Here is a 10,832-nt window from a genome sequence, read left to right on the forward strand (position 1 = left end):
CAGTTAATACAGGTAATGAGTGGAGAACAGGAGGGCTTCTTAAAGAAAAACTAACAGGTATGTGAGAGCTGGAATTCTTACTGGTTGGTAGGTGATCAAATACTTATGTCATGCAATAAAATGCAAATTAATTACTTAATCATACAATGTGATTTTCTGGAATTTCGTTTTAGATTCCGTCTCTCACAGTTGAAGTGTAGCAATGATAAAAAATTACAGACCTCTACATGCTTTGTAAGTAGGAAAACCTGCATAATCGTCAGTGTATCAAAAACTTGTTATCCCCACTGTATATATATTTCAAAAATTGGTGTCCAAAAATAACGATTTCCGATTGTTATGAAAACTTGAAATCGGCCCCAATTAATCGGTTGACCTCTACTCTAGACAACATGAAAACAGCCAAACCACCTCTGCTAGGGCAATTCAAATGGTCAGAGTGAGGTGTTTTCTCATTTTGTGTCTGGACGTAGCTAGCAAGCTAGCCAAGTTTAGCCAGTTAGCTTGGGTGCTTGACTGCCGTTGTGAGGTCAGAACGCTCGGATCAACCCTACTCCTCGGCCAGTGTCCAGTGTGTGCTCTAAACACTCCGAGAGCAAAACGCACTGAATTTACAAACGGACAATGCTCTGAATTTACGAAAGCCTAGAGCGCAATCTGAGCGCACTCTGACACTCCAGTGTAAATTTACACTGTTTACACTGTTTCAAAATGATTATTTATAATAATAATAATAATAATAATAATAATAATGCTCCTTTTTCTTGATCTCCTTCTTATTGTGATTATTGTAATGATGATGATAATAATAATAACAATAAGTAATGTCATTATTAGGCTTAGAATAGCAGCCTTGTAAGCAAAGGGTTACCCAGACTATTTGCATTGCCCCACCCTATTTTACACCGTTGCTGCTCCCTGTTTATTATCTATGCAAAGTCACTTTAACTCTAACTACATGTACATATTACCTCAACTAACCGGTGCCCCCGCACATTGACTCTGTACCGGTACGCCCTGTATATAGCCTCGCTACTGTTATTTTACTGCTGCTCTTTAATTATTTGTTACTTTTATTGTCTATTTTTTACTAAACACTTATTTTTTTTTATTAAAACTGCATTGTTGGTTAAGGGCTTGTAAGTAAGCATTTCACTGAAAGGTGATTTGATTTGTATTACCACCATTGAGCTGTAGGCCTAAAAGGGCATCCTGTTTAATCTTAATACCTTAACTTACTTAGGCCTGTATTTCAATACTTATACAGGCTACTGTATCAATCAATCATTCATTCGTTCAAGTCATCACACAGCATACAAGTCATTCATGATTTGAAATGCAATCAAGCCTTTTCATTTTAAAATAAAGCGACCCTTGAATAATTAGCTTAAACAATAAATATACCGTTCCATGCAACCATTTTGTCTTTTCTGTAATAGAGGCTTGACAAAAAAACACTACAGCAGACTCTCTGATAGGCTTATCATTTATTTAGTGTTGTTTACATCGTTCCAAATGTTCAGAAAAGTTCTATTGTAATCTAACAGCACCAGTTTGGGACACATAATATGCACGCAGTGCTTTCTCTTTACCTTCTTTTTCTAGATCTCCAGCATTTTCTACAACTAGTCAAATGTATTCCACACACCTGACTTCCCCTTTACCTCAGGAGGTAAAGGGGAACCAGTAGCCTAAACACTCCCCCGTTTCGAGTTTATTTGTTACGTCCTCTGCATCCATTTTGCTGAAACGGTGTTCGGAGAGAAAGACAACGGGTGCTAGTCACAGTCTTTAAAAAAAAAAAATATGTAAACACAGCAAGTCTGAGCCCGGCCCCGGCACAATCAAATAAATTGCTGGTCGGACTCCCTCTAGTCATTTGTGTGTCTTAATTATTTCATCAAACAGTGTGCTTAATAGCATCAGACAAGCACAGTGAATATAGTGGATTTGATTAAAACACATAGGATGTGTCTACACAGGGGAAAAAACTAGTTTTAAAACTTCGACCAATTGATTGGTCGAAAGAACAGACGAATGAATGGTGGTCGATCAAGATTGTTTTTAGTCGGGACAGCCCTAATGCATTTTAATCTGAGTCTCAGCCTCATTATGCTACCGTGGAATAGCCCTGTGGCAAAATATTACTTGTAAAGAGTCTATTCCTTATGGACCCTGGTCAAAAGTAGTGCACCATATAGGGAATGCAGCCTACTTGCTCTTTTTGCACTGAGGCTCTGACTCAGTGGTCTCCGAATCATTCAGGACAAAAGGGGAACCTGTCACTCGTTGATCCTGTTCCTGCATTGTCAAAAGGGAAAGGCAAGAGAGAGGACAATGAGAGAGAACAACTATGAGTCACAATAACCTTCTTCGGGAAAAAGGGCCAAAAGTGAAAAATATTACATTTTCAATTTCTGTCACAGCTAGTCAGTCGACCTAAGAGTAAAAAATATATAATACGAGGGGGAAAAAAGGCACATTTATTGTAGTCCAAATCTTTCTGGGCATCACTTTCATTGCCATGGCAACACATTATGATAATCACAATCTGGATGTGTATCTGAGGCATAGTGTTTGTGCAGAGTATTCTACGATCATCTTCCCAATGCACAAAGATACAGACCCCTCTGCAATTGCATTTACAGTTTGAAGAGATGGACTTTTCCAATGGTGAGAGTGGTGACGATGTAATGCAATGGAATTCAATGCAACTGTCCTCTGGTTTGTATAAGAATACTGAAACTGTCCCAGTTCTTCCATGGCCTGCATATTCACCAGACATGTCACCCTCTGAGCATGTTTGGGATGCTCTGGATCAACAGCGTGTTCCAGTTCCCGCCAAATATCCAGCAACTTCACACAGACATTGAAGAGGAGTGGGAGAACATTCCACAGGCCACAATCAACAGCCTGATCAACTCTATGCGAAGGAGCTGCATCAGGCAAATGGCGGTCACACCACATACTGACTGTTTTTCTGATCCACCTTATCTGTGAGGTATCTGTGACCAACAGATGCATATCTGTATTCCCAGTCATGTGAAATCCATAGACTAGGGCCTAATGAATGTATTTCAGTTGACTGATTTCCTTATATGAACTGTAAATTGTTGCGTTTATATTTTTGTTCAGTACATATTACTCAGGCATATCACATATCATATGCTATCCCCCTATTCAGTAGTTGACTGTGGCTGCATCTTCAGCACAACAACTTTTTTTTTAATTCTGCAGGACTTTGGGGCCAAATATACCATGTGTGGCTTTTATAAAATATGAGATATTTATTGTTACCGAAGAGTAGCTTAGAGAACAATCAATAGCTGCACCTATTCTGTTCCTGGAGGCAGGCAAGGCCGAGATGAGGGCAGTAGGCAACCTACAGTTGTCTATAATATAGACTTATACATGTTATAGGCCTCGTTGTATGGTAGGCTACACTGATTGTACAAGGTACTGGTGACCGAAAACTGTGCAAAATATATTTGGTAGAACTTAAAACACCACATGACTCAGTAGTTGTTTCTCCAAAAGGTGGTAGGCTACTGTTTAGCCTAGGCAGCAACCATTTAGCAAACACACACCTTAAAATAGACAGCTGCAGCTGCTCATATCCTGCACAGTGGCAGGATATATACAGTAATTTACTTGTCTGACCGACCACGCACACTTCAGGGTGAGAACACTATTGCATTGGCCAGGGAGAATTAAACACCATGTTATATTATAGCATGTTCTTCTGTATGCTTATTACATGATAAGGTTGTTCAGAAATCCAAATTATGAACAATTCTGTAGATGCGGTTCCGCTATAGCTATAAAATATATGTATATAAAAAATAAAAAAAACAATGTGCATGCGTCACTGTATTTATGAAGAAATACCTCTATCAATTTCCGGGAATGGGAGAGGCGTGGCTTGAGAAGACCATGGAAGACGCATTGCCTTGGCCTATTTTGCTTAACAGCAGAAATCATATGGAGTGGGTTTTGCAGTGTTTGTTTTTCATGGAAGGGTTTCTGCCATATGAAATATTTGCACAATAACACGATTTCCCCCTAACCTTTCAGTAGGCGATCGGGTGTAGACTAGTAGAGCCATGACAAAGTGGACCGCACGTTGCAGCTAATTACACAACCCCCTGTCGGGTTTATTAACCCAACCAACCAAGGAAAAGCCGTTAATATAGTCTAGGCTTGTACCGTCAACCATAATTACCTAATCCATGAGACGGTCGAGCGTTTCTTAATTTAAACAGCGAATACCCTTGCAGCCAATGGGGCATGGCGGTGAAAGCGAACGCACATTTGATGTCGGCTATAGGCTGGCTATTTGACGTGGAGGAGTGAGAATCCCCCCCTAGACAGCACCAAAAAAAATCTAAGTAAAAAAACAAAAACATGCTGCGTCCTACTTCTGAACAACCCTTGCTGAACCTCCGCCTCCTCTCCGTCCCCACCGCCAGCCAGCTCAGCGCTATTTACGAGAAGGCAGCCCTTTGTTACAGAAAACGGATTATCCAGTCACTAATTCCATGGCACATTACAACAAAGTGAGACAACAATGCACCCCATAATGGCTACACAAGTACCACGACAAAAGTAAGGATAATATAAACCGCGCAGCTAGGGCTGCTCAACTTATCAACATGGTTAATAGCCTACGTCATAGGAACTGATATTGCTTCCTATGTTTATGAAAATCCCCATATTAAGCAATAAAACACACACAGGTATCAACAGCTGATCAACAATCTTTATGTTCAATATGCATAGAAGCCTATGTAATGAAATGGTAAACTTTGTTTACAACTAATGTCATCCATTCACTTGCATGTTTCTTGGTTCACATTTACCGATCAAAAAGCCGGATATATAAATAAATCAAAGTTGCTATCCGATCACTTACCGTGCTTGTCATGTTTCTGCGATGCCCCAACAATCACCCACCACCAACCAGTGCAGCAACTATCCCCAGACCCACGCGCCCAGCAGTGCAATCGAACCGAGACGACAGCATACATCTCTAGCGTGGAGTCATTCTATGCTGACCTCACTATTATTTTTCAAGCCAAAGGTAGATCGATGTCGTTAGAAAATAAGTGCTATCCAGTCCGAAATGGGGCACTGATCTGCAAAAATGTGGACATTATTGCGTTAGGATTGCACAAATAGCCCACATGCACACAACAAACACACCACTGTCATATGCGGCCTTTTCTCTCTCAATGTAGAACGCTCTCTCACACGTTCTCTTTCAGTTTGTCTTGTGATCCCCTCCAGTCTGTTCGCCACACCTACTTCCACGACCATATATGGCTTTCATCTTGTATGCGAGGCGCTGTAATTTACTGGGCAAACTCTACTCAGATCCATGCAGGGAAATTCCGTCAGTCGGCTACTGATACAAAGAGGGGCCCTTATTTAAATCCCATCAATATTAAAAATGTCTGGGGCGTGCCTCGCACTAGTTCCAAGTTAGAGAGAATATGTCTACCTACTCTCAGTATTCATTATCAGTATTCATTAACATTATTACAGCATTATTGCACACCCATCACACCCACACACACTCATGAGTACACTAACATCTAGACTTTACAAACTGTTGAGTAAACAGTCCATCAGCAGAACCCCACAATCCAACTGCAGCTGCCTTTTTCAAGATGCATTGAGAAAAAGCAGCAAGACATTTTCGGGGTGACACTATGAGATGTCATATCTATGATCTCATACACACTGATCTCAGTGAATCAGCAGGTAGACTCATTCATTCTGTCAGTCATTGATAGAAAGATGACCTGAGATTTAGGAATAAAGCAGTTGAGATTGAGTTTTCCGCACAGCTTTCAAAGGCTGCTGTTCTCTACTGTTTGCTAACGCTGCTGTGTGAATGCAGACTGGCTGCACAACTGGGGTGCCTAGCGAATAGCAGTGACCATGACCAAGCATGTTCCAGCTGACAGAAAGGAGACACTGCCAGTCCCTCTGTGTCAGGGTATGCTCTGCCCTCTGCTATCTCTGCTGTACCTTAAAATAACGCTACAAAGCCTGAAAACATTCATGCGTGCTATTCGGTGCATAAGAAATATGCACGCCTTGCTATGTGAGAGTGCGTGGGATACGTATGATTGTGTGTGTTATGGTTTTGAATCAAAGTCATGTTCATATCATATCCACTCTTTCAATCTTTCATTGGTTGTAGAAATAAGATGCAAATCTACCCTCGAAAGATAAATTATGTTTGGCACTTGGCATAACCATTATTGGCACATGGCATATCCATTAGTGATTATTGTGATTTTGCTTTTGTAAATGTTTGTAGGTCTATGTAGCCAAATTGTATCTATGATCTTATGCGATCATTCATGTTTTTGGTATGTTGTTTTTTATATCTGAGAATTAACCAATGATATCAGGCCACACCCAGCCATGATTACAGACACCTGTGTGTGTCCTTTGACACTATATAAACTAGTCACCCCGCAGTGTTTGTCATTATACCCTGATGAAGACAGCTTGTCTGTAGAAACGTTGGTTATTCGGTTATTCAATTACTGCATCTGAGCCCTTAGAGTGTGTGGCTCTCCTGTTCAAGTGTTATACTCTGCTAGCCAGCAATTCGCCTAAATAGGTGTGTTTTTGTTTTTTTTGCCTCTAGATATCCATTGACGTAGTTATAATTGTCTGTCATTAAACTGGTCATATTTAAACTGTTAATAAAATGAAGACTATAGTCTAGTCCACTCTTCTGTGCAGGACCGTACAGTAGCTCAGGTGTGTTGTTACAGACTGATGGACACTTTCTGGTCTGCGTATCAAAGTAGGGTAGGGGAGGTATACGCAGTATCAATTAATACGGCTAATGGAACAGATCAGAATGTTTAGCTTACAATGTTGACAAACTATTATGTGTTCACATTCTGAGCGCAGCAATATGCACACAGCGGTAGTCCTGCGCAATTTGCGGGAAAAAAACTGTTCTAAAATGCTTCAAGAACTGAGATGGACATATCCGTTAGAAATGTATAAAGAGGTCAATTCTAAAGATGCAACAACTATCACGGGTTGCTAATATGACTAGGATAATGCATTTGGCTTCTAGACAATGAAAGAAAGTTGAAAGAAAACCAATAAGTACAGGAATGCATTAAAGGAAGTCTGTAAAATAATTGCATCCACGTTTCTATGGTGGGATTTTTGCTATAGGCTACTTTGAAGCAAGGTAAGACATGCTTCATAATATGAAGTAAAACGTCCAGGTTTCAAACAATTAAGGTTCAGGAAAAATATAGTGATAGGCCTAACCGTGATAGGCCTAACCGTCTTCTGGTTGATGGAAAAACTTTCACAAAAACTAACTAGCTACAAAGTAGCCTATGCCTGCACCTGGCAGAATGATAGCATTAATATTTGCATCAATCCAGTGGCCATTTGTTTTGCAAACGCCATCTCATGTGGTCTACAGAAACATGCTAACCAAACAACAGTGCTTGGCGACCGTACAGTTAAATTAAAGGGTAACTACACACAAAAAATCGAATTTTCTTAGATTTTTTATTTTTTTACCCAGACCTCAAAAGTGTTCTCCTGATGTGGTTTGAGCATTGTTGTGGACTTAGAACATCCAATTTAGTTGTTTTTCTATTTAAAAAGTGTGACTTTGAGAGCGAAAACCTGGAAAATAATTTGGTACAAATCTGAAACCTGTGAATTTCTGATTCAATAATTGGCATACTATTAGCCCACTTGCATAGTAGACTACAGCTTGGGTTGGCCTGAATGTGAAAAACCAATAGGCCCATGGGATTCATCATTTTAGGTCCTTCAGAGTGTATTGCTAGGTTTCCATCCAATTGATGACAGATTTTCATGTGAATACTCTAGAATTTGCATAAAGAAAATATGAGCATTTTCCCACCAGTGGTGTTTCCACCAAATTGACTATTTGCAGATAAAAATCCCCGCATGATGTGCATCGATCATCATGTCACCAGAATAAGACCCTCGATATTTATTGGAAAGGAGAATCAAGATCACAATACTTTCACCACCCTGTTTAGTTCATCATTTATTTAATCTGTAGACTAATAAACTACACGATTTCCCGAGTTCACCAGCGACCACGCACCATATAATCGCGTGACTCCAAGTTTACTTAGATATATATGATGGTTATTATATCGATATTTGCGCATAAATGCCTTTCCACTGCCATTTCTCTCATGATAAATTTTACCGACACAAAAAGATCACACCATGTCGAAAGAACAAAGTATCTGTAGGCATTTATAAAATTGTACCGAAACTTCCAGTTCCCATCACAGTTGTCGTGATTTTTTTGTATATGACTTTACTTTCATAAAAACTGTGGATGTCAAACAGGTCGCCTTCGCAGGGCGGGCCGTTTTGGAAATGTTAGGCATATTAGAGTACACCCACCCGCTTCTCCAGGCACAACTAGGGAGGTGCACAAGGCTACTCATCATCGTGCAGCAACCATTGGCATCCGAGCTATATCGAACCACGCGAATCTGTATCTAGCCTAGACTACTGCATATAAATGCTAGATCCATCAGCAGGACCTCCATGGAGATTCATTGAGATGTGTTTTTTTTTTTTTTTAGATGCAACCATTGTCGCTGACATATGCAGCAGGGAGTGGACAATAACGATGAATCTTGAATCTTATATTGACACCTTGGCTTTTTTTTAAACCATAGAGCAGTTTAAAAACACGAATAAGTTGTTACGTTACTACACACATGAATTAAAGCAATGTAGGTTATACGTTACCTTGTAGGCTAGTATGCATCGCTGGCACACTTTGTAGTTTGCATTTTCTCCCTCTTCAGAAACAGAAAACTTTTTTTTCTGCTCTTCGAAGCGTCACTTCCTACTCTTGCTGCCGAAGTCATTGCATGATGATTGTGAACGTAACTATAGCATTAAACTGTATTGTGAGTTGTTGCGATGCCAACTAAACTACGCTAATCTCTTCAAGTATTGCGACAGAGATACAAAATAAAAATAAACAAAAAAGATCTAGAATTTATGAGAAACCATGGCGCATACCATTTCAATACATTTAACGATACCCTACTGTAGGTGACGCAAATGCTCAATCGCAAAGAGTTGAGGAAAAGAAAGTGTCAACCACCACACCTCCGTTCCGCCAGCAAGAATAAGCAAGACCTAGCAAGGATAATCCCCGAGCTCGGCGATTCTCCTTCAAAATAAAAGCAATACAATTGTCATAATTATTAACATTTTATGAGAAAATGTTACAGACTTGAATTTTGTTTAACAATTTAAAAAAAGGAAATAAGGCCAACGCCTTTATAGCACAAATAATATTATAGCGTTGGCATTATTGTTACAGCATTCAAATTAATGATTACTAGACAGTTATCATGGTAACAGCAGTAAAACAATTCAAACACATTATTTATAATAATAGTAACAACAATATTAATAATATTGTTACAATTATAATAATACACTTTAGAAAACACTTAAATCCCATTGTTAATTAGCCCATTGATATTGGACGATGTTCACTACGTTTTTCATGTTGGACAGGCATACAGTGTGATCAGAAAGTATTCATACTTTTATTTTTCTATTTATTTCACCTTTATTTAACCAGGTAGGCCAGTTGAGAACAAGTTGGTGCAAAGGAGCAAAATAAATAACAGTATGGGGGATGAGGTAGTTGGATGGGCTATTTACAGATGGGCTAAGTACAAGTTCAGTGATCTGTGAGCTGCTCTGACAGCTTGTGCTTAAAGTTTGTGAGGGAGATAAGAGTCTCCAGCTTCAGTGATTTTTGCAGTTCGTTCCAGTCATTGGCAGCAGAGAACTGGAAGGAGAGGCGGCCAAAGGAGGAATTGGCTTTGGGGGTGACCAGAGAGATATACCTGCTGGAGCGTGTGCTACGGGTGGGTGCTGCTATGGTGACCAGTCAGCTGAGATAAGGCGGGGCTTTACCTAGCAAAGACTTATAGATGACCTGGTGGGTAGTATATGGGGCTTTGGTGACAAACGGATGGCACTGTGATAGACTGCATCCAATTTGCTGAGTAAAGTGTTGGAGGCTATTTTGTAGATGACATCGCCGAAGCCAAGGATCGGAAGGATAGTCAGTTTTACGAGGGTATGTTTGGCAGCATGAGTGAAGGATGCTTTGTTGCGAAATAGGAAGCCGATTCTAGATTTAATTTTGGATTGGAGATGCTTAATGTGAGTCTGGAAGGAGAGTTTACAGTCTAACCAGACACCTAGGTATTTGTAGTTGTCCACATAATCTAAGTCAGAACCGTCCAGAGTAGTGTTGCTGGATGGGCAGGCAGGTGTGGGCAGCGATCGGTTGAATAGCATGCATTTAGTTTCACTTGCATTTCAGAGCAGTTGGCCACGGAAGGAGAGTTGTATGGCATTGAAGCTCGTCTGGAGGTTAGTTAACACAGTGTCCAAAGAAGTGCCAGAAGTATACAAAATGGTGTCGTCTGCGTAGAGGCGGATCAGAGAATCACCAGCAGCAAGAGCGACATCATTGATGTATACAGAGAAAAGAGTCGGCCTGAGAATTGAACCATGTGACACCCCCATAGAGACTGCCAGAGGTCCGGACAACAGGCCCTCCGATTTGACACACTGAACTCTGTCTGAGAAGTAGTTGGTGAACCAGGCGAGGCAGTCATTTGAGAAATCAAGGCTGTTGAGTCTGCCGATAAGAATGTGGTGATTGACAGAGTCAAAAGCCTTGGCCAATACAGTTGCACAGTATTGTGTCACGTCCTGACCTTAGTTCTTTTTTTATGTCTCTA

At 40.3% G+C, this 10,832-nt stretch overlaps 1 protein-coding gene across 5 annotated transcripts in view; it reads right to left on the bottom strand.

Annotated features, from left to right (window-relative positions):
- mideasb (mitotic deacetylase associated SANT domain protein b) overlaps positions 1-9,168 on the bottom strand; it is a 31,323-nt gene extending 22,155 nt beyond the window's left edge. For 3 of the 5 annotated variants that reach the window (XM_036954601.1, XM_021575335.2, XM_036954598.1), the window contains exon 1: positions 4,913-5,306. The gene's annotated coding sequence lies outside the window, so the exon portion shown is untranslated. Of the gene's footprint in view, positions 1-3,888; positions 4,880-4,912; positions 5,307-8,799 lie in introns of those variants that run through there. The other 2 variants (XM_036954599.1, XM_036954600.1) reach the window with 2 other exon arrangements.
- Between the last annotated feature and the right edge of the window lie 1,664 nt (positions 9,169-10,832).

The sequence above is a fragment of the Oncorhynchus mykiss genome, chromosome 19 (assembly GCF_013265735.2).
Source record: "Oncorhynchus mykiss isolate Arlee chromosome 19, USDA_OmykA_1.1, whole genome shotgun sequence".
NCBI classification, from domain to species: domain Eukaryota; kingdom Metazoa; phylum Chordata; class Actinopteri; order Salmoniformes; family Salmonidae; genus Oncorhynchus; species Oncorhynchus mykiss.